The 23863-nt window shown below is 45.5% G+C and overlaps 1 non-coding gene across 1 annotated transcript; it reads right to left on the minus strand.

The window, feature by feature from the left end:
* Nucleotides 1-23281: 23281 nt before the first annotated feature.
* Trnaa-cgc lies at nucleotides 23282-23362 on the minus strand. Its single transcript has one exon. It is a non-coding gene; the product is annotated as a tRNA-Ala (tRNA).
* Nucleotides 23363-23863: the final 501 nt, after the last annotated feature.

Genomic DNA, 23863 nt, shown 5'->3' on the forward strand with positions numbered 1-23863 from the left:
TGTCGAGGTCCATATACATGACACTGATTAGGATCTGATGACGTAATGCAGCTCCAGTCTGGGGATATGCAACTCCTACAGGCTGCGCCGTCTGCAAAAAAATGGTTCAAATGGCTCTGAGCACTATGCGACTTAACTTCTGAGGTCATCAGTCGCCTAGAACTTAGAACTAATTAAACCTAACTAACCTAAGGACATCACACATATACATGCCCGAGGCAGGATTTGAACCTGAGACCGTAGCGGTCGCTCGGCTCCAGGCCGCGCGGGATTAGCCGAGCGGTCTGAGGCGCTACAGTCATGGACTGTGCTGCTGGTCCCGGCCGAGGTTCGAGTCCTCCCTCGGGCATGGGTGTGTGTGTTTGTCCTTAGGATAATTTAGGTTAAGTAGTGTGTAAGGTTAGCGACTGATGACCTTAGCAATTAAGTCCCATAAGATTTCACACACATTTGAACATTTGCTCGGCTCCAGACTGTAGCGCCTAGAACCGCATGGCCACTCCGTCCGGCGCGCCGTCTGCAGATCATACGGAACAAAGTGCCTACGCATCATTAGCAACGCTCCACGCTACACATGCACCGTGGATCTTCACAATTAATAGCGCCTTGAAACCCTCAAGGAAGCACTTAAAAAACACGCCACAGGACTATACAGAAACTGGAGACACTCGAACAATCCTTTCATCCTTACTCTGGCAAATTATGATCACAACCATAGGTGAAAGCATAAGCGGCCAAAGACACTAGTAGCTAGGACATAGCCACCTATGGCAACCTAGCATACACGAACAAGCGACAAACCTCGGCAAGTCCCTGCATATCAGCAACGTTGAATGGATATACCAGCTGCTATTAAAGCCGACCAACAGGCTACAGCAGGGAAACCGACGAGCTCGCCCACTAACCCACAAACAAATCGCTAACATCGCCCTACACTGTGCATCTGATATATGACCTATCGCACACAAAACGATGATATACCTGTTACAGGTATGCTGATGCTGCCCGAGAGGTCAACACCGGCACGCAGCGGCAGCCTCAGGGTAACAGCACCGCACAACGTCAAAGGTATCGATATGCATGATACCCACTACCAAGAAAACCTACCCTTGTATGACCTGTCGCAGGCAGCAAGACATCCGCTACTGCTGTTACTACCTGACCAAACGTTCGCAGAGGTTTCTTTTCCCTTGGGTCTTGCCTTGGCACTTTTTCTCCTCAGCCCTTCAAACTGCTACCCTTCGTTCGACTTTTGACCAAATCTATCTCCAGATGATGGCGTATTAATGGTAAACCTTAACCAGCTGTACGCAAACATCGCAGTACCCACATCCTGCGACACCTCGCATTAGTGAAAACTAACCCTTATGCAGAGATGACAGGAGAACGTTTGAGTTGGCCAGCTATCATGCCGGTATGGGCGTGGAGGGGCTCCACCTCTTGAAAAAAAAAAAAAAAAGAAAAAAGAAAAAAAGTATATTTGAAAAAAATACATATAAGCTCTAATAAACTCTTGGACGCATATAGACCACATATTCTTAATATGTGTAGTATACAAATCTCTTATACTATGCAATTTACTTCAGATTTTTTCATGTTTCTCCAACAAACATTTGGACAGATATATGCGAGATGTTTTTAATATGTATAGTATGTAAATATGTAACTAGTATATAAAGGGGAAATGTTCGAAAATTTCTTGACAAATTTACTTCATTTATTTACTTGATATACTAATAAATACTCAGATGGACGTGGGCTATTTATTCTTTTAAAGACGATGTACAGGTTTTTGTGTTAAGAGCACCAAATTTCACCCGCGATAGCAAGATCTGTAAACCTTTGAACAGATTGTTTCTCATATATTTATATTCTTTCTCCTTATATGTATTATACACACAACAATGTGTTTTTTTCTTCCTTGTCGTCGATTTTATGGAGAACAGGATAGACGTATCGCTGGCGTACTGGCTTCTAGTTAGATTACTACTACAGAAACTGAGTCGTCCGAAATTTTATAATCCTACCCATTCTCGGATTAAAGCTCTGCGAAATAATATCTTTGAAGATACTATCCTTACAGATTCAGCAGGTGGAGAAGTTGCTCTGTATCCCTTATATCAAAGATCCCAATCGTTTTTTCCATTGATTTTAAGTGAATTTAATTTAGAATGAATGTTTCGCTTGCAGTAATAATAAACAAGCCTCAAGGTCAGTTAGAGTGATAAGTAGACAGAGGAAGTGGAGGATAAATGGACATAGAGAGGAGGAAGAGATGGACAGAGTGCTGATGGACTAGGTGATGTACAGAGAGAGGGAGGGGGGAGGGGAGGAGGACATGGATAAAGAGAAAGAGAAGATTGACCAAATGAAAAGGGGGGGGGGGGGGAGGGGTTTAGGATTGTATCAGATTCCCATACATACATTGAAACCTGGTTAATGAGACTAAAAACTTGCGACCGAGGGCTAATTTGTTTCAATTTTAATACTACTAATGTTATTTGTCTGAAATTGTATAGCATTCTGAGAATGCTGCATCCCTAGGCACCCTGTTAGCGACGAGTGGGCAAGAGCCCACAAATTGTATTTAAATAAATTATATACTGTCAGAAAGAAAGGAATCGAAGTGTTGCAAGTGGTGTTACACGACGTTACTGATAATTAAGTGGACTCATAACAAATGAAGAGATTTTACATAGCATCGGCAACAAGGCAGTTTGTGGAAAACAATAAGTAAAACAAGACGTCAAATAAGGAATAGTATGGCAGTTCGCGTGTTAAGAAAATGTTCAAATGAGTGTGAATTCCAATGAGACCAAACCGCTGAGGTCATCGGTCCCTAGACTTACATACTACTTAAACTAACTTACGTAAAGAACAACACACACACCCATGCCCGAGGGAGGACTCGAACCTCCGGCGGGAGAGACCGCGCAAACAGTGACATGGCGCCCCGAGCCGCGCAGCCACTCCGGTGAGTTAAGAACTGAGGGAAAAGTTATGTGGTACTTGAAGGAACCTGATAGGGCGTGGACTATAGGGCTAGACGTAAATAACACTATATAAAAGTAATTAAAGGCGTCAGACGCTACTCTCTGAGATAGAGAGATTATCACAAGTCAGGAAATTGTGGAGGGTCGCACGATACCAGTCAGAAGATTAATGAACCAAAAGTGAGTGAAAGCACATAAAAAAGTGAACAATTGACACTATAAATAGGTGTGCTACCTAAAATTTTTGACCATTACATTTATTGTACATACGATCTTCTTGTTTTATTCCGTAAACCCGTAGACGCTGTATGTTAATTACAAACGAGATATGTTTTCTAACCTGTATAAATTGTTTCTATTATGACGTATTCATTCTGGGTTCATGCCGTTGGGCAAAGTTAGGAAAAGCAATATCCTTCTCAGAGAGTAAAGACTTTTGTTGGAGCGCTATCTCTGGACGCGAGTGTCACGTCAGAGCAGAGCGCTCCGGACACTTAGAGAGAGTGAACGCACGCAAGTGGTGGGCACTTGGGGCATATGTCGGACGCAGTTGTCATCAGCGACACACTAAGAGCACGATAGGTTTGGGCAGATGGAAAAGGGTCCAAAAACATCACGATCTATCCCATAATTGGTCACTGCGAGTCAAGGTGTACCCGTGTAATGGAAGCATTGCAGGCGACAGCGAAGACGACGGTTCAACAAATGCAACAAACTCTAACGTTGTTGTATTTTCGTTCACGTTAGAAACTTCATGATACATTACTCAGTAACACTATCAGTGGATTTCATTTCCATAATAAGTGTTGTATGTAAACACTGACCTTGTCATTATCCTCAGTCATTGAACCTACTCAGGGTCCCGTTCCTTTCCAGTTATTGAATACCAGAGTGTCATTGTGTAAACAAGTAAAAGTACCAAAAGAGTAATATTACCACTTTTGGTCGTTTGCTAAGGATAACTGAAAGTAATTGTTAATGGAGCCTGAATAAGCTAAGTGTGTTGTTCAATAATATTTAGAGGCAGAGTCATTCTTGATAATTGGGTGAGACAAAGCAAAATAAACTAACCTAAAACTAAAGTAATAGCAAATCAAAGAAAAGAATAACTTAAGCTCACAAATCTGTTATCTTTGTCTGTTGTAATAATGCTATGTGTTTTAGGTTGGTTCGTATTTCGGCGTTGTCAATCAGTTGAAACGTAGCAGTTGCTTATTTGATCGAAAACATTTTCATAGTAATTACAACTGTTCAAAGTACTTAGCCTGCCACGTCCAGGAAAATAGGGTACTCAGTCATTTACTTTTCAATAACGAGTTTAAATACCTTTTTCCAAATTAAAATAACTGCGTATTAACGATATAAGACAATTGATTTCCTTATTTATTATCATTTCGTAACGTATTGTGTTGTCAGAAACGCCTGTCAACCTTCTGTTGCCACACGTACAGCCATCGCAACAGTTACGTATTCATTGCTGTTGCATTATTGATCGGATACTGGAAATACGCAACTGGGCCAGCGACCGTATTAACTAATTTGTGTATTATTTCGGTTAGGTCTGTTGTAGATTCTTTGAGTCATGTGATACCCCTTTTCGTTTAGTATTTTACTTGAGTGATGGCACTGTCAAGCATTAAACCGAATCCAAATAAGTAGAGAGTGCAGAAGTAGAATAGGTTCCTCATAATAATAATAATAATAATAATGTGGTGTCACCGCCAGACACCACACTTGCTAGGTAGTAGCCTTTAAATCGGCCGCGGTCCCTTAGTATACGTCGGACCCGCGTGTCGCCACTATCAGTGATTGCAGACCGACCGCCGCCACACGGCAGGTCTAGTCTAGAGAGACTCCCTAGCACTCGCCCACTTGTACAGCCGACTCTACTAGCGATGGTTCACTGTCTACATACGCTCTCATTTGCAGAGACGACAATTTAGCGTAGCCTTCAGCTACGTCATTTGCTACGACCTAACAAGGCGCCATACTTAGTTACTATAAGTACTATCTTCAAGAATGTATTCTGAACAGATAATATTGTGAAACATGTACTGTCAAGAGCGACGTTCAACATTAATGGATTAAAGTTAAGTATCAAACCAATTACGTCCGCTTTCTGAATTCTCATTCCTTGTCATGTTGCCGACCTCGTGTCAGTACAGTTCTTCCCTCCTCACACCAGCCTGAGTGATCTAAAACGCGTGCATTTCGGCCTCCAGTTGTAACACGGTGTTGGCTGTTCTGCTAACAGAAAAAATAATAAACTTCTCTCCAAGAAACAGTCAAATTTTCTTCGGAGACGACGGCCTTGTTCAAAATTGCATTAATCAATCAATACAGCAGCGAGGAGGGCGGGGAGGGGGGGGGGGGGTTGCAGCTGGGGGAGAGATTACAAACGTACACGTAGTGGTTAAAGTCGAACATTGAGAAAAGGGCTACTGCGAAAGTCAGAGAGGAAGAATACGTGTCACGGCTTGTAATCAGCAACCTGCGATAGCATCTGCTACCACAATATTAAGTTCGCTGAACTCTTTTAGGTAGCGAAGAAATGACCTTTTTAGCATATCCATATATGCCCCGGTCAACAGTTCTCGGAACTGCATGCAGCAGGAAGGGCCTCCTGCCAGCTACCTCACTTGCAAGTTTCTTAAGGCCGGCTCGAAGCGCCCCGTGTCACCGCATCACGCAAACTCCAGCACGCGAACGTCAAGCAGCGACCTACGGTAGAGTAAACAGTACACACGGCTTTGTTCCCTGCTCCGGACACGGTCTTAACAGCATGGAGAGTGGGGCTGCCAACGTCTTACTATTGGGCACCAGACATTCCTCAGATTCTAATTATTCGTAAACATTTAAATATTGGTTCTCTGCGATCAGCTTTGCGTGTAGGATTGAGTGTCAAATGTTGAAATCGATGTTTTTATTGTTGCCTTCAGTCCGGAGACTAATTTTGTGCAACTCTTCAATCTCGTCTGCCCTATTCAAGCCTCTTCATCTATGAAAAACTATTGCAAATTAACATTCACAGGATTCTGCCTATGGTTGTAAAGTCTAGGACACTTTCTGAAGGATCAGTTTGTATCCTACACCTCTGTCCCTTCTTTTAGCGAAGTCGTGCAATAACGATATCCTTCTTTTTTTCTTTTTAATAAAATCCCTCATTCCATTCACTTCCCTCTGATTAGTTGTCTGGTGTATCCATTTCATTCTCACCATTCTTCTCTACCACCGCTTTCTCTTATTGTTTGTTATTATGCGCTCAGTAGTCAGAGACATTTTTGGATAAATATCTAAAAAATGTTTGCTACTGTTGTTTACTTAATTTCAAACTGCCCAATGACGTGCCTGTGGCCAAAAATCGCAGTTACTCCTAATTGCTTTTTCGATTGCCTATCTCATTGCTGTATTTTGTTTTTCTATTCTTTCTCGTAAAAGCATTAAATAGATAATTATTGTCCGTTGTGAACGTTTCATAACTTTGCAGCTATTGAAACTCCAAGTGATTTATGACCAAGTAACCATTTGCTTTTATAAGCGCTTATTTACCCATGATGACGTTTCGAGATGCGTGGCCTTTCATCTTCCGATGTTCACATTTATTTACGTGTCGTGAACACTGTCTCTTTACTGATGGCGTTGCAGCATTTCGCAGCGGAAGTTTAAAGTTAGTTATTCGAAAAAGCCGTAAGTAAAGACTGATACAGGGAATAGTGATCACAAGGTCGTTGTAGCTAGGCTCAATACCGTTTCTTCCAAATCCACCAGAAACAAACGCAAAATAATTTTATTTAAAAAAGCGGATAAAATGTCACTAGAAGCCTTCCTAAGAGACAATCTCCATTCCTTCCGAACTGACTATGCAAATGTAGACTAGATGTGGCTCAAATTCATAGTAGCAACAGCAATTGAGAGATTCATACCTCATAAATTGGTAAGAGATGGAACTGATCCCCCATGGTACACAAAACAGGTCCGAACGCTGTTGCAGAGGCAACGGAAAAAGCATGCGAAGTTCAGAAGAACGCGAAATCCCTAAGATGGGCTAAAATTTACAGACACGCGAAATTTGGCACGGACTTCATTGCGAGATGCCTTTAATAGGTTCCACAACGAAACTTTGTCTCGAAATTTGGTAGAAAATCCAAAGAAATTCTGGTCGTATGTAAAGTACACAAGCGGCAAGACGCAGTCAATACCTTCGCTGCGCAGTGCCGATGGTACTGTTACTGAAGACTGTACCGCTAAACCGGAATTATTGAACGCACTTTTCCGAAATTCCTTCACCAGCGAAGACGAATGGAATATACCAGAATTTGAAACATGAACAGCTGCTAGCATGAGTTTCTTAGATGTAGATACCTTAGGGGTTGCGAAGCAACTCAAATCGCTTGATACGGGAAGTCTTCAGGTCCAGATTGTATACCGATTAGGTTCCTTTCAGATTACGCTGATACAGTAGCTCCCTACTTAGCAATCATATACAACCGCTCGCTCACCGATAGATCTGTACCTGCAGATTGAAAAATTGCGCAGGTCGCACCAGTATTTAAGAAGGATAGTAGGAGTAATTCATCGAACTACAGACCTATATCATTGACGTCGGTTTGCAGTACGGTTTTGGAGCATATCCGGTATTCAAACATTATGAATCACCTCGAAGGGAACGATCTATTGATACGTAATCAGCATGGTTTCAGAAAACATCGTTCTTGCGCAACGCAGCTAGCTCTTTATTCGCACGAAGTAATGGCCGCTATCGAGAGGGGATCTCAAGTTGATTCCGTATTTCTAGATTTCCGGAAAGCTTTTGACACCGTTCCTTACAAGCGACTTCTAATCAAACTGCGGGCCTATGGGGTATCGTCTCGGTGGTGCGACTGGATTCGTGATTTCCTGTCAGGAAGCTCGCAGTTCGTAGTAAAAGACGGCAAATCATCGAGTAAAACTGAAGTGATATCAGATGCTGCCCAGGGAATCGTCCTGGGACCTCTGCTGTTCCTGATCTATATAAATGACCTGGGTGACAATCTGAGCAGTTCTCTTAGGTTGTTCGCAGATGATGCTGTAATTTACCGTCTAGTAAGGTCATCCGAAGACCAGTATCAGTTGCAAAGCGATTTAGAAAAGATTTCTGTATGGTGTGGCAGGTGGCAGTTGACGCTAAATAACGAAAAGTGTGAGGTGATCCACATTTGCTCCAAAAGAAATCCGTTGGAATTCGATTACTCGATAAATAGTACAATTCTCAAGGCTGTCAATTCAACTAAGTACCTGGGTGTAAAAATTACGAACAACTTCAGTTGGAAAGACCACATCGATAATATTGTGGGGAAGGCGATCCAAAGATTGCGTTTCATTGGCAGGACACTTAGAAGATGCAACAAGTCCACTGAAGGGACAGCTTGCACTACACTCGTTCGTCCACTGTTAGAATACTGCTGCGCGGTGTGGGATCCTTACCAGGTGGGATTGTCGGAGGACATCGAGAGGGTGCAAAAAAGGGCAGCTCGTTTTGTATTATCACGTAATAGGGGAGAGAGTGTGGCAGATATGATACGCGAGTTGGGATGGAAGTCATTAAAGAAAAGACGTTTTCCGTCGCGCCGAGATCTATTTACGAAATTTCAGTCACAAACTTTCTCTTCCGAATGCGAAAATATTTTGTTGAGCCCAACCTACATAGGTAGGAATGATAATCAAAATAAAATAAGAGAAATCAGAGCTCGAACAGAAAGGTTTAGGTGTTCGTTTTTCCCGCGCGCTCTTCAGGAGTGGAATGGTAGGGAGATAGTATGATTGTGGTTCGATGAACCCTCTGCCAAGCACTTAAATGTGAATTGCAGAGTAATCATGTAGATGTAGATGTAGATGTAGATGTAAAGAAACAACGTCCACGACGGGTAAATAAAAGTAAACACCTGTAGACGGAGTAAGTTCAGAATGACTGTTCTCTTAAAAACACGTAATTGAAGGCATAATTTGTTGGCATGGCGCGTCGGCAAACGGATGCTATCCATAACTGTGCCTTACCCCTTTTGACGGACGCTTTACTTTTGACTTTATGCGCCAGGAGCGCTGATGTAGGGTCACGTGACAAGGCGGCCCTCGCGCTTAAGTAAGTTTGTAAATCAGCCCGTGGCAAACCAAAGGTTGCCCCTGCCTATTGAAGATTAACAACAGACGAGAAAATTTGAAGAAAGAGGTTTCAGTGCCTACGTCGTAGTACTCCTAAACATGGTTGTAAGGTAGGAGAGATTTGCTCGCTTACAAAGGCATTTAGTCATCCTTTCCGTGTTCCGTACTGCGATGCGTACTGAAACAAACCAATATTGGGAAAAAGCACACTCCGCCATTCTTTATACAGTGACTTACAGAGATGTGAATCTAGGAGAAAAATAGGCTGCTAGCGTGTCGTCAGTCGTTGACTTATTTATTTCTAAGCAGAGCTGCTGTGCCACGTGCTGAGGTCAGGCCTGTGCTCATTAATGATGCATTTTCGGGAAATGTGTATCTGAATCGGTCCACGCATGCGCGCTCCATGAACTGCACGGCGATGCACTGCAGCATCGAGCGTGCAAACATTGCGTGAGTGCGTGACCAGCATTTACGGCGCTCTGCCGTGTCGAACGGGACAGTCACGTTGGCGCCACGTGCTGCGGTAAATTGCGCAGCTGCCAAAATTAGGACACCAGCTGTCATGTGGAGAAACGCATCACTGAATCTCTGTTACAACTAAATCAAGGTAAAGGTAAGCGTGAAAACAGTTGCAGAAGATGGTTAGTTCTGGAACTTAAGTGGCTGAACTCCGGGAGATGGCACTTTGGGTTACTTTTGCAGCAAGCAGTCAAAACTCACACTAAGACAAAAGGAAAACGACGCACCACAAAGGAATTATCCGAATGAGACGGAAATTGGTAGATGTGATGTAATGTACGGACAAACTAATAATTGCAGTTTCAGAAAATCTGGATGATTTACTCGAGACAAAGCGCTTTATAAGCTGAGAGACTCAGTAACATATTGGTCCACCTCTGGCTCTTATGCAAGCAGTTATTCGGGTCGGTATTTATTTGTGGAGCTGTTAGATACCCTCTTGACGGGTATCGCGACAAATTCTGTCCAATTGACTGGTGAGATCGTCAAAATCCCGAAATGGTTGGAAGGCACAGCGCTTAATGGACCAAACTTTCTCAACTGGGGACAGATCCGGCAATCTTTCTGGCCAAGATATGGTTTGGTAACGCGAAGACAAGCTGTAGAAACTCTGTCCGTGAGAAGACTGGCATTATATTGATGAAATGTGAGCTCAGGATGGCTTGACACGAAGGGCAACAAAACGGGACGAAGAATATTGTCGACGTACAGTCGTGATGTAAATGTGCCGCGGATGACAACCAAAGGGATCCTTTGGCACCCTGGACCATCACTCCTCGTTGTCGAGTTGTCGAGCCGTATGTCGGGGAACAGGTAGAGTGAAATGATAATTACCTCAGGACCCTAAGCTGTCGACAGGCGTTGATATACATCAACAGGGATAGTTGAAAATGTGTGCCCCGACCGGGACTCGAACCCGGGATCTCCTGCTTACATGGCAGACGCTCTATCCATCCTTTTTTTTATAGATTTATTTTTGTTTCATTTCAAAGAAAGATCCTATAACTGCCGTAGCCGTGCGTCCGAGTCGTCTTCTCGTCTGTTGGGAGGGGTTCCCCCCTATTCCGTCCGTAGAGGATCAATATGCTCCAGGATTCTTCTTCATTTTCAGCATCTCATACCCGGAACGCCCCAGTGAGCAGGAGGATCCGCAAGTAATGAACCTAAATAATTTGTGAAATGAGTTCTGTACTTCGGGTGGCGGCTGAAAGCTACATGTGTCGTCATCAATAGAGACCAAAAGTGGAGTGTGCCTTTGGGAGCATCGCAAAATATGTAGTAAACGGCCACGCCTTTTAGCCAGTTAACGGCGTTCGTTCTGGTTGATGGAAAGTATACGCTGTCGGGGCGCAATACGTCAGCATGGGAGATAGACTCCAGCAATCGCCGCAAGAGTAACGCCAGCATGCGCTGCGTCAGTAGCCAGCACTCACTGGTCGCGGCACACGTCAGACGGTGTGCGTCCGAGTCAGCGACTGAGCATGTCGGACATAAGGGGTCGTCCGTCAGATGTATGGAATGTAGCCTCTGAGGAGTAGCGAACTTCCCATTCACAACCACGTACCACAATGAACGCACCGTCGTAGGCAGAAAAGGCGTGTGTACCGCTCGCCACACCGTGTTCCAGGCAACTTCAGGATGTCTGTGGGTGACCGTATTTACAGGTTGCTGCTGTTGATAGAGGCGATAATAGTCTTTTGTGCTGGGCACCCGTGTCGTTGGAAGTTCTGACCGTAAGTAGCTGAAGTCAATCAAGAACCCTCTGATGTGGGTGAGTGCCGGTGAAATGTGTCCTACAGAAACCGGAGGATGCAGAGAGTGGGGTGCCACTTCCGCTATCAGGGTGCCCGTCAGAGTGGCGTGGGCAGAGGTCCACTTGCGACGCATAGTGTTGAGATAAAGCGATCGCGCACGGTTATATACATGAATTAAACCGATACCGCCCGCCCGCTGCGGCAGCGCCAGGGTGGCGTATCGGACATTAAAAACCAGACCGGTGCTTACGAAATGTCCATATGCTGCTTGAAATCTGTCGGCCATCGTAGCCGTCAAGGGAAGGATATGCGCAAAGTAGTTCAGTTTTGAGACAAGATAGGTCTTGACATAACGTGCTCTGAGAAGCATATCCAAGCGACGCAGTTTGTTGTCCTGCAGCAGAGCACGTGTCTGGTGTAGGAGCCGGCGGTACGTAGCCGCCGCCGTGTGGCGGACAGTGCTATGGAATTGCACCCCTAAACACTTGAGTACGGGCACCTTGTCAAAGGGCACCGCCGTTGTGTGGGAAAGCCCCCCGCCGACATCCATGTATTTTGTCTTCTTCACGTTGATGACGCTCCCAGCGACCGCCCCGTACTGGCGTAGCCACTGTAGCGCCATATGCATTTCATCCTCTGATCTGGCGAGGAACACCACGTCATCGGCGAATGCACCACAACGAAAGGTCACGTCCCGCAAGGAGATACCAGTTAATCGCTGTCGTAGACCATGTAAAGCTGGTTCAAGCGCTGCAGCAAATAATATATCCGACAGGGGGCACCCTTGTCGCACTGACCGTCCAACAACAATGTGACCAGACTGATAACCGTTGACCATCATGCGGGAGCGCGCTCCGTGGACCAGTCGAAGGACCACCTGTGCAGACTCCGGAGAGAGTCCCATGTGTTGCAAAACTGCGCGTAAGAAGCCGTGGTCGACGCGGTCGAATGCGTGGTCAAAATCTACGGCGACAAGGGCGCCTCGTATTTTGCAGGCCGCCGTCAAAGCAATTACGTCGCGGTATACTCCTAGCGCCGTATGAATGTTGTTGACACCACCTAAACATGTCTGATCGGTGTGGATGGCTTTCCCGATAGCGGTGTGGAGACGCGCGCGGAGGATACGGGCGAAGATCTTGTAGTCGTTGTTGAGGAGTGTGAGTGGGGGAAAGTCCTGCCACCTACAACCACCATTCGGTTTCGGGACTGGGATCAAAATGCCTTCTGTGAATTCTGTGGGGACAGTGAAATCAGGGTGGATCAGGTCTTGAAACATTTGGAGCCACTTGTCACCCATAAGGTGGTAAAAAGTGCGGTAGAATTCCAGGGGTAAACCGTCCGGTCCAGGCGACTTGTTCGGTGCTCCACGTGCCAAGGCCGATGTCAGCTCGTCGGGTGTAATGGGCAACAGCAGACAATCATCGGGTGCCACGTCCCGAGGGGCGGGAAAATCGTGCAACAGCTCGTCACAACTACGTACATTTCGCGGATCTTCCATGTACAAGGTCCCATAGTGTCTGGCGAACGTGTGCGCGATGTCCGTTTGTGTCACTGCGCGGCCGCCCTCCTCCGTGTTTACCGCCGTAATGAGCTGACGTTTGCGGTGGCGCCTCTCGCGCACAATGTGATACACAGACGCTGTTTCGTTGGGGATACAGTCTTGCACTCGCGCACGGATGCGGACACCTTCGAGCTGCTCGGTCCTGATGCGAAGTAGACGAGCTTTGATGCGTTGTACGGACATCTGACGTTCGGGAGACGGTGGTTGCGTCGCCAGCTTACGTAACGCTGTATAGTAAAATTCCGATGTTGCCCTTTGCCAGTTCGATCTGTCACGCCCGTAGGCCATCAAGGTCTTTCGGAGTGCAGGTTTGACACATCCAAGCCACCACAGCAACGTGGAAGCATACATAGGCAGGCGCCTGATACATCGACGCCACGTGTCAGTGACTGCTCGCCGACACGCTTCCTCGCGAAGGAGGGAGACGTTCAGAGTCCACGGGCCCCTGCTGCGTCTTGTGAGTTGTCGGGGTAAGGTAACCGTGCAGATGTACGCGAGATGGTCCGTGAAGGCCGTCGGCCAGAGTTCTGCATCACGGGTTGCCGTGCGGAGGGCACGCGAGACGTATATCCGGTCCAGACGACTGGCAGAATTGCTGGTAAAGTGCGTATATCCACTCTGGGTCCCATGATGTAAGAGCCATGTGTCGTGGAGCGCGAGGTCACGTATCAATGCTTGTAGAGCCGGGCATGGAACGTAATGCGGTATCTGGTCCTCGGGCCGCAGAACACTGTTAAAATCGCCGCCCACTATGTAATGGTCCATATTTCCTTGCAAAAGTGGGGCTACCTCCTCCGAATAGAAGACATGCCTGTCACCACGGTGCGAAGTACCGGAGGGAGCGTAGACGTTAATGAGGCGGACTGCGCCAAGTGTGAGTGCGATGCCTCGCCCGTTCGGCAAGTACGTCGCGTCCGTCGCGTCTATGCCATCTCGGAGAAGGATGGCCGTTCCTCCTGCGCCATCACCTAAGCGTAGGCTGTAGGTGGTGTAGCCATATAGGTCTAAACGCAGCTCGGGACGGACCTCCTGGAGAAGGGCAATGTCGAAGTCTGCCGCTCTGATCATGTCGTGTAACATGCGGGTCTTGACAGTGGAGTGGACACCATTTACATTGACTGTTCCCACACGGTATGACTGAGACATATCAAGTGGCGGAGGCAGTGTGCCGGTGCAAGCCCACAGTGATCTCAAACACCACACAGCCATCCATCTGTATGCTGTGCATTACTGTGCCGTATGAGCCCCTGACTGGCAGAGCCCTCCGGGCTCAATGTCAACCATGGGCTCTGGTGGAGATATCGATGTTCGCTGTGCATCGTCTGCCTCCATATCGTCTGCCCAATCACCAAGAGACGATTGTGATGTCATTGGTGGCTGGTCGTTCTCACAGGAGCCCACATTTTGGGAGTCAACGCAATGCGCCTCGTTTTCTGGGCCACCAAATTTAGGAGTGTGTTCCTTATCTTCAGGCACCTTTTGGTGAATGATGCCACTGGAGTCCGTTGCTGTTGTGGACGAGTCAACGAAGTCGATGTCTTCCGCTGGCTTCACATCTCTGTCCTGTTCTTCAACTGACAATCGCCTCTTCTTGTGTCGCTTGGGTGATTTTTGCTTTCGGGTTCGAGATTCGACATCCACTGGAGGGCGGGGCTCGACACAGTCTCGGTCGCTAGGAACCCCTGTGTCCGATTCCGACAGTGACGGTGGCTGGGTGCCCACGACGCTGAGGAGGGCAGAGGCTGTAGGAACCTCTGCACCGTTGGGCTGCGGCGTCGTCGACGGCGCTGACTCTCCAACGGAGCTGGCAGCGGCTTGAGGAGGTAGCAGGTTTTCATCATCCATCACATCATGCCGTGCCGCCTCCACGTATGTTAGCGGGAGAGAGGTCATAGTGGATCGTTGGGGAAGTTCATTGCGGGGCACCTGAACGAGGCGGCGCTGCAGACACTCAGTTCTAACATGGCCTTCCTGGCCGCAGCCCGAGCAGGTCCTCGGTTGTCCATCATATATAACAATTGCGCGGCAGCCACCAACGAAAACATATGATGGAACGTGCTTCTTAAGTTCTATGCGCACTTGCCGTACCCCGTTAAGGACAGGGTACGTTTCGAATGTGTGGCTCAGAACTGTGCCGTACGGCCGCAGCGCATCAACGACTAGGTTGACAGGAACTTCGAACGGTAGTTCAAAGATGCGCACGGTACGCACCCCCAGACCAGCATGGTCAACTCCTACCACGCTCACGTTAACGTCTGCGTGACAGAAGCGAAAGTCGTTTGCAGATCGTTGGAGTAATCTGTCGCAGGCCGCTTCGTCAATCAGTTTGAGGTACACTGTGCTGGTTACAATAGACAGATGAATTCCTATCAGTTCTTGTGGTTCTATGTGCATGATGTCTCGTAGAAACAGTTCAATTTCATGGGCCTTCGGTCTCGTGTACGATGAGTTGAACGTTAGTTTGATTGTAGCTTTTCGATATGAGAACGCCATGTCGGGTCGGTACAGGTACTATACGGCAATACAACGACGCGACCGCGCGCTAGCGGGTAAACAACAACACCTGCGGAGCACTGCCCGGCGCGCCGAGCCCGTCCGCACGGTATCACGGCTGAAAGCCGACTGCCATCTGAGCCACCGAGGGCACAGAGGATAGTGCGACTGCAGGGACTTATCCCTTGCATTCTCCCCGTGAGACCCACATTTCCAACTTTGTGTTCACACACTACATTCGGAGTGACCCTGCCCATTACACTCATCACTCACGGCAGACAATCTTACCGAGTCCCGTAAGAGTTCGGGCAATGCGTGTGCATCCAGCACTGAAGAAGAAGGTCAATGGCCGGTTTGCCTTAACTATATGAAAATGGTATCTGTTCTTTCGAACATGTCCGAAAGAATAGATACCATCTTCATAACAGCTAGATGGTTAACCCACCGCTCCTTGGGGCGTCACCAGACACTTCTTCTCTGGCCATCGGGTGTCATGTGGAAGCGGGGTTAATCACTGAAGACAATTTTCCTCCAGTCAATGAGATTCCAGGTCGAAGACGGGTTTGTTCACGTTCACAGCATAGTTATCATGAAGATATATATAAAAAGGTCAACAAATGCTCACGGACAATCTTGAAGTTAAAATTAAATGTCATGTAGCATTTTCGGCTGGGATATTCCACGGAGTGGATTCTGCCTAGTCGAAAAGTTGTATACGTTTGTGTTGTATGATGATGAGAAAAGGCGTAGGTTAAAACCCGGTGCTGGCATACAGCCTACGGCTCTCAAACAGCACCAAAGAGCCGCCTAGCTTAACGTCCCCATCCGACGGATGGATCACCATCATCAGTGTCACATGATATTAGTTCACACTGCGGAGAGCTTTGGAATTTAATCCAGGGCATTGGTGAAGAGACTGGTGATTAGGAACTTCAAGCCACCGCCACTCCTCTCCTTGATGTCTAAATACTGTTAACGAAGGTACGAGAGCAATGAACAGGTTCCCAGTTTTGTGACTGGTTCGAAGACTAACAAGGGAACCTTCCATACTGTAAATCACAGATTTTGATGCGCTACAAATATGTTGTAGAGGCACTTACCCTGAGTATCTTGCTATCCGCTCTTTTTGCGACGGGCCTTGGTTTTTGAGAAAATCGATTTTGAAGTTCATTCCACACTTTGTATATACGTAACATTATATATATTCCGAGAAACTCAGCCTAGCGCAGCGGTAAAGGTTCAGGGCTACCGTGCTGGAGGTACCGTCTTCGAATCCTGTTAGCAGAGTAGATTTTTGGCGTATTTAATGGTACTTGTGATTTCACCTTTGGGTTCTTCGTTCAACTCCTCTACTTGTGGATCTTCTTCTGGCTGCACTATTACAGAAACACTTGGTTCATTTCACAAAATTTTTCTAACTCACGGCACTAGGGACGCTTTGCGAGCAACTGACGCTGTAGTTAGATGCGAACGTAAAGGAATGCAACTCTCATCCTCATTTCCAGCAACTAGGCGCTGGGGTTGCCGTTCTGGCTAACACTATTCACGGAAGAGGGGACGATAATGGGCGGAGATCGATTTCAGGTAATACAAGAAGCGACCGTTGTACGAACATTTGGAACCACAACTGCGAACCCCAGACGGAATGAATATTTGAAAAAATTAATAACTGAATATATGTTTATAATTTCGCACACCTTACACTGTTTGTTGATATTCTGTCGATTCTGAAAAAAAAATTCACGAGCAGGATTCGAACACGGAACCTCAAGCGCGGTATCTTTGAATCTTTACAGCTGCGATACGCTCACTTGCCCGGAATATGTGTAATGTTACAGGTATACAAAGCGCGCAATTAACTTCAAAATCGATGTTCTCAAAAACCAAGGCCCGTCGCTAAAAACCCAGATAGCCAAGTACTCAGGGCAAGTGCCGTCTACAGCATATTTGAAGGGCATAAAAATCTATGATTTACAGTATGGATGATCCCCTTGTAAGACGTAACAGAACGCAGTACGTTGTCCTCGACGGCGAGCGTTCGTCACAGACAAGGTATCGTCGGAGTGCCCCAGGGAAGTGCGATAGGACCTCTATTATTCTCTTTATGCATACCTGACTATAGAGAAAGTGTACAGAACTGGTACTTGAAGCTGACTGGAGAACCATTCTACGAATGCATAAGACAGTCGATTTTCCCTCGCTTTATTTGCGAATGGAACAGAGAAGGAAATTACTAGTAGCGGTACGAGGTACCCTCCGCCTCGTCCAGATGGTGGCTTGTGGAGTATGTAGGTAGTTGTAGACGTTCTAGCAGTGTGAAATTCCATGTACCAACAGGATACGAACCAGTTTTATTAGCGAGTCGACTGCCATCGCACAGGGGTGCGTTATCGACCTCGGCTACTGAGACCAGTAGTGAAGTAATTATCCAGGTTCTTGTTCACGACAACCTGAATGTGTGTACCAAGTCAACCTCAAAGCCAATCTCAAAGAACCACCAGCGATCTGAACTATGCGCTCCCAAACAGCCTCACTGGGCTGTCGTTGAATTCGACGCCCTAATTCATTGGAAAGAGGTAAAATTGCAACCCGTCGAACCACACAACACATCTACTGTCGAGTAATCCCCCGCTCCCGTGTTGTTTGGCCCACTGGAGACGTGCAGCCTTGCTGCTGTGAGCAATGGTCTTTCGCGAGGTATCCCATACTTCAAATATCCATTGCTCTGAGTTCCCTTCGCACAATTCGCTTGAAAACTTCTTGAGATGCATCCGCAACTACTGACAGCAGCAGTTACTATTGGATTTCAGATTGGTTGTCACTAATAATGCTGACACTCATCTCTGATCTCCGTCGGTTATGATCTTTTTCAGACCGCTGTTGCTACACCGTGTTGCATGGTTGTGAGTGGTACGCTATTCCCTGTAGACACGTTGGAGTATTAGCTTCAATACAAGTACTAATCGGGCAACAGCTTTCAGGACGTCATCAGGGGCACACCTAAACACGATAACTCCATTTTGTTTATACGTCACGTCTTCACGTCTACACATACTACTGCTCCGATACTCGCCCCTCCCCCCCCCCCCCTCCCTCTCCTTCATCCAAATACCCCAACAGTCACACCAGCAGCGAACAATAAACAAAGAGTCCTATGTTCATTTAGTTTGAGACATTTTAAGTAACCATATTTGATACGTATAAACTCCTGAAGATAAAGGGAACATGCTCGAAACGTGTTGCAATATTTTTAAATTATACACAAAACGAATAAATGTGGCCGGCAGCGGAAAATACAAAAAAGTAATTATTCCACACAGTCACGGTGTCAAAACGGAGTCAAAAATGGCTCTGAGCACTATGGGACTTAACATCTCTGGTCATCAGTCCCCTAGAACTTAGAACTACTTAAACCTAACTAACCTAAGGACACCACACACATCCATGCCCGAGGCAGGATTCGAACCTGCGACCGTAGCAGTCGCGCGGTTCCGGACTGAGCGCCTGAACCGCTAGACCACCGCGGCCGGCAAAACGGAGTCAATGTGGTGACAGGCAACTAATATTTAGTGCAGATGGCGTATGTTACTGTGATATTTGTAGCTGATGGCGTTGTATCATGAGACTATGTATAGAACAGCATGCCACTGAAACTGCTACGACCGAAAACAATGTACAAGGTGCTGAGTTCTCATCGTGGCTCACTGCCATGCTGAGCGCACGGATTCGATTCCCGTTACCCCGTTATATCCAGGGAGTTTTCCTTGGTGGGAAGATTCCAACAGACTGCACTAGCCTCATAATACCAGCTACACAATTAATCAACTTGACCGAACAGTAGCGGCGCCATGTTACGAGAACTGACAACGGCCGGAAAAGCGTTATTCTGACTCTACACATCTCCATATCGCATCCAGTGACGCCACTGGTGGAGGATGACATGGCGTTCGGTCGGTACCGATGAGTCTGCTAGGTCCTGTGGACAGAGTTCATGTTACAGAATTCCACGCACTTGTTAATATTGCGGAAAACGTTTCTGTTCTATCCTGTTGTATCTTAAACCCATAGGTTTAACGCACCACTGTCAAATCGTAAGTCGGCTCGTGATGATGCTCAGTGAACATTAAATCACTCTCTATATAAAACATGAAGTGGCTGTTTACACTTACTATACAATATTAATCGCTGCAGCACAAATCTGCAAAAACGTGTAAGCCTTATATGTACCAACTGTTTTTTAACATTCATGCTATCTTCACCTTTACTGCTTCAGTACCTAACAGCCCGGGTTCGATTCCCGGGCAGACCCGTGTGGCCGAGCGGTTCTAGGCGCTTCAGTCTGGATCCGCGCGACCGCTCCGCTCGCAGGTTCGAATCCTGCCTCCGGCATGCATGTGTGTGATGTCCTTAGGTTAGTAGGTTTAAGTAGTTCTAAGTTCTAGGGGACTGATGACCTCAGATGTTAAGTCCCATAGTGCTCAGAGCCATTTGAACCATTTTTTTCGATTCCCGGCAGGGTCGGAGATTTTCTCCGCTCAGGTTCCATGTGTTGTGTTGTCCTAACCATCGTCATTTCATCCCCATCGACGCGCAAGTTGCCGAAGTGGCGTCAAATCGAAAGACCTGCACCCGGAGAACAGTCTTCCAGACGGGAGGCCCTAGTCACACGACATTTACATTTTAGTACCTAACTTACTCTACTGCTGAGAAACTTGTTCTTATTGATTGTCGCTCTCACATTCGTTCAAACTATTTTTCAAACAATACGATCATTATCTTTGACTTCTGTAAAGTGAATTAAATGTAGCGGTACATTCCGAATCTGTATATGTTACTTACATGAGGTTAGAACGGTTGGTTACAGTTATCGCCACAAGACCTCCTTTTTCTTTGATTAAAGAATCCTTAAAATATGAAGAGAAATTGTAACACACAGATCAGTTTCCGCGTACTAAGATGCTGCTTGCATGTCTTTATATTTTTATTTTTCAAAACAAAAAATGGCTCTGTTCTTCTTCTGTGAAGACAAGATTCGTGTCACTTGATTCTCTGTCTGAGTTGGTACTGCATTGTCTCTCTCATGTAAAAGCATTTTTTTAATAAGTACTTGAATAATTTTGTAAAGGTGTTTTATTTTGTAGACGTATTTGAAGCACACGGTTTTGTATATCCTCAACTAAACGAAAATGTAGCTTACTATTTCACAGGAGGTAGATTTGAACAGCACTGCCACCACCATTGTTCAATGACGAAGCGATTTGAACTTCGTGTTGGCTCTTTGGTTGAACGTTTTGCAATATGAAAGAACCTATGTTTGTAGAGACGAAGTTCAATAATTTAATTTTCTATCTTTCGTACTTTCGAGATGTGCGAATTGTATTGAATTTTCACGGTCAAAAGATCAATGAACAGTGCATTGGTCTGAACATACAGCAATGGGAGAAAAGGAATGTACTTATTTAAAATCCTAATGAATATAATGAGAATCAATCCCATCGCTGCTGGAATGTGCTTTCTGATGCGGCAAAATGTGTATGCGAAAATTTAGAATTACTGCATATTTAAATCTCGCTTAGCTGATGTTTCATCTTTGACGTTTTTTACAGTAACTTGAAGGAACATTTCAACTGGTGACCGTTTGTACCAAGTTCTTTGTTGTAAAATATTTATTGTACGTCATTACAGTTACATGCTTTTTTTCCCATGAACATCAATCCAAAAATGAGTGTTTAACAAACTTAAATAGAACAAGAATAACTGCGAAACAGCAGTAAGTGGAAATCTAATGTAGAAAACGTTAAAAAACATGACAATGATATGAAATTTAAAAAAGACAGGTAGTGTTATATCGCCCTTGTATCAGTCTTTCACGCATATTCATTTTGTTCATAGAGTACCGAGAATCATGACCTGGCAGCCGAGCGCCTCAACGAGTATAAGGAAGCTACATTTAAAGCAGCAGCGTGAACTCTCAGGTGCTAACAACCCGTACGGTAACTACATAAAAACGTCTTTCCTGTTTTGTACGCGCTTTCTAAGTCCTCACAGAGCAGTAATTTAATGACGTTAATCTCGCTGGAGACTGAACGCTAACCACTTCTCATTAAGCCCGCAATTAAATTCCATTCGACTCCACCTTATTCTTCTTGTTAATCTTCTTCATTTCCATTTCAACGAATAGATTTCTGTCTGTGTTATTAAAAACTATTCCTCCGTCCACTGAATGCATAGTTATTATGTCAAACTATGGTGTAGCTCATGGCTGCTAGTTGTATTTCTTCCCACTATATTCGGTATTATTTTTTCTTTTGTTTTGCAACCGCTCTTATCTTCTCTCAGTTCAGAGTACACTACGAGATTTGTTGATATTAGATATAGCCAATTAAAGGAGTACTCCAGTTCTATCACAGATTAGTTTTTTGTAATCTCTCGGTGATGCACAGCGTCTCCCGTGCAGTGACTGCCACTAGAATTAGTTGAGTATCCGTGGGATTAACCCCATCTCATCTATTAATCCAACCTTGTAAAAGTATTTTTTTAACTGTATGACTGTACGGATATTTCCCAGTAATACGTTCTGTACGGTTACTCCTACGTGTTTTACGGTTGTTACTATTTTTAGTATTTGATCGCGAATAGTTTGATCACTAGCTTCATTCATGTGCATTTACGTTCAAGGCCATCTGCCAGTCACTGCACCAATTGTCGAGCCTATATAGACGTTTATTTCTACACATCTCGTCAGTCTTCTGCCTTTGCAGCCTTCGCACAGACGCCAGCAACGAAAGATTCAGAGCACTCTCTTGTCCTTGGGGTGGGAAACTGCACCTAAAAGTCGGAATATTCAACAATGATCTATGGCATGGCGATGGGAACCACTGCATGAACTACACGTAATGTGTACCCACAGGACATGTAGACTGTAATTGAGGAAGTATTGTTATGATCTCTCCATTGGAAACAGATTCCGTACGGATCGCCCAGTCGTATCTCCGGGAGGGGACTGCCAAGACGGAGCTAACCATGAGATAGAGACAAATATAACTAAGTATAGAGTAACGTTCTACGAATAGTGCTATAGTGCAGTGGAATATCAGAAGTTTGAACATGGTAGGAACGCGAAAAAAACGGAAAAGGACAATGCTCAGTCTCAGTCCAGATATAGTGTGAGTCAGTTAAGTGAAATCGAAAGAAGGCAAGGATTTCATGTGAGATGAGCATAGGGTAATATAAACAGCATCAGAAAAAGGTATTACGGGAGTAGGATTCGTTGTGAATAGGAAGGTAGGACAGAGAGTGGGTAACTGTCAACAGTTCAGTGACAGCGTTGCTCTCATCAGAATCGATAGCAGACCAAGACTAACAGTTCACGTAGACACGCCGAGATGAAAAGACAGAGAATATGTATGAGGGTATTAAACAGCTGATTCACTATGTGAAGGTACATGAAAATCTAATAAACATGGGGGACAGGAATGTGTTTTTAGGGAGAAAGTAGAAGGACAGGTTGAAGAAGGATACGGGCTTCGTTCTAGGAATGAGAGTGGAAAAACACTGAGGTCTGCAGTAAATTTCAGCTGTTAATAGCGAATACTCTGTTCAGGAATGAATAGGTGAAGAGGTATATTTGTAAACAGCCGAGAGAGAGGAGGAGGAGGAGATTAGTGTTTAACGTCCCGTCGACAACGAGGTCATTAGAGACGGAGCGCGCAAGCTCGGGTGAGGGAAGGATGGGGAAGGAAATCGGCCGTGCCCTTTCAAAGGAACCATCCCGGCATTTGCCTGAAGCGATTTAGGGAAATCACGGAAAACCTAAATCAGGATGGCCAGAGACGGGATTGAACCGTCGTCCTCCCGAATGCGAGTCCAGTGTGCTAACCACTGCGCCACCTCGCTCAGTAGCCGAGAGAGAGACGAGAAGACTACGGTCATATTATATCATGTTCAGGCAGTATAGGCTCAGATCACAATTTAGTATTGACAACTAGTAGACTGAAGTTTAGGAGAATAGTCAGGAAGACAAGCAGTGGAATACTTATTTACTAAGGAATGGAAAGATACGTTTGAAGGTCTCTTAGACTATAAATACTTCGATCTCGAATAGCTTAATATGCAGTTCAGTTGAAGAGGAATCGACATCTATAAAAAGGGGAATCACAATATTCCGGAATAAAAGCATAGGTACAAGGAAGGTAATATCGAGGACACCACAGGTAATAGATTCAAAGTTTTAGTTGATCTACGAAGGAAGGAAGTACAAAAATGTTCAGGGAAATTCAGGAATACAAAAATAAAAGTCACTTAGGAACAAAATGAGTAGGAAGTCTATGGCAGCGAAACGAAATGATTGCAGGAAACACGTGAAAAAGTCGAAAAAGAAAAGATCGTCGGGAGGACTGACGCGG

The sequence above is a fragment of the Schistocerca piceifrons genome, chromosome 3 (assembly GCF_021461385.2).
Source record: "Schistocerca piceifrons isolate TAMUIC-IGC-003096 chromosome 3, iqSchPice1.1, whole genome shotgun sequence".
In the NCBI taxonomy this organism is placed as follows: domain Eukaryota; kingdom Metazoa; phylum Arthropoda; class Insecta; order Orthoptera; family Acrididae; genus Schistocerca; species Schistocerca piceifrons.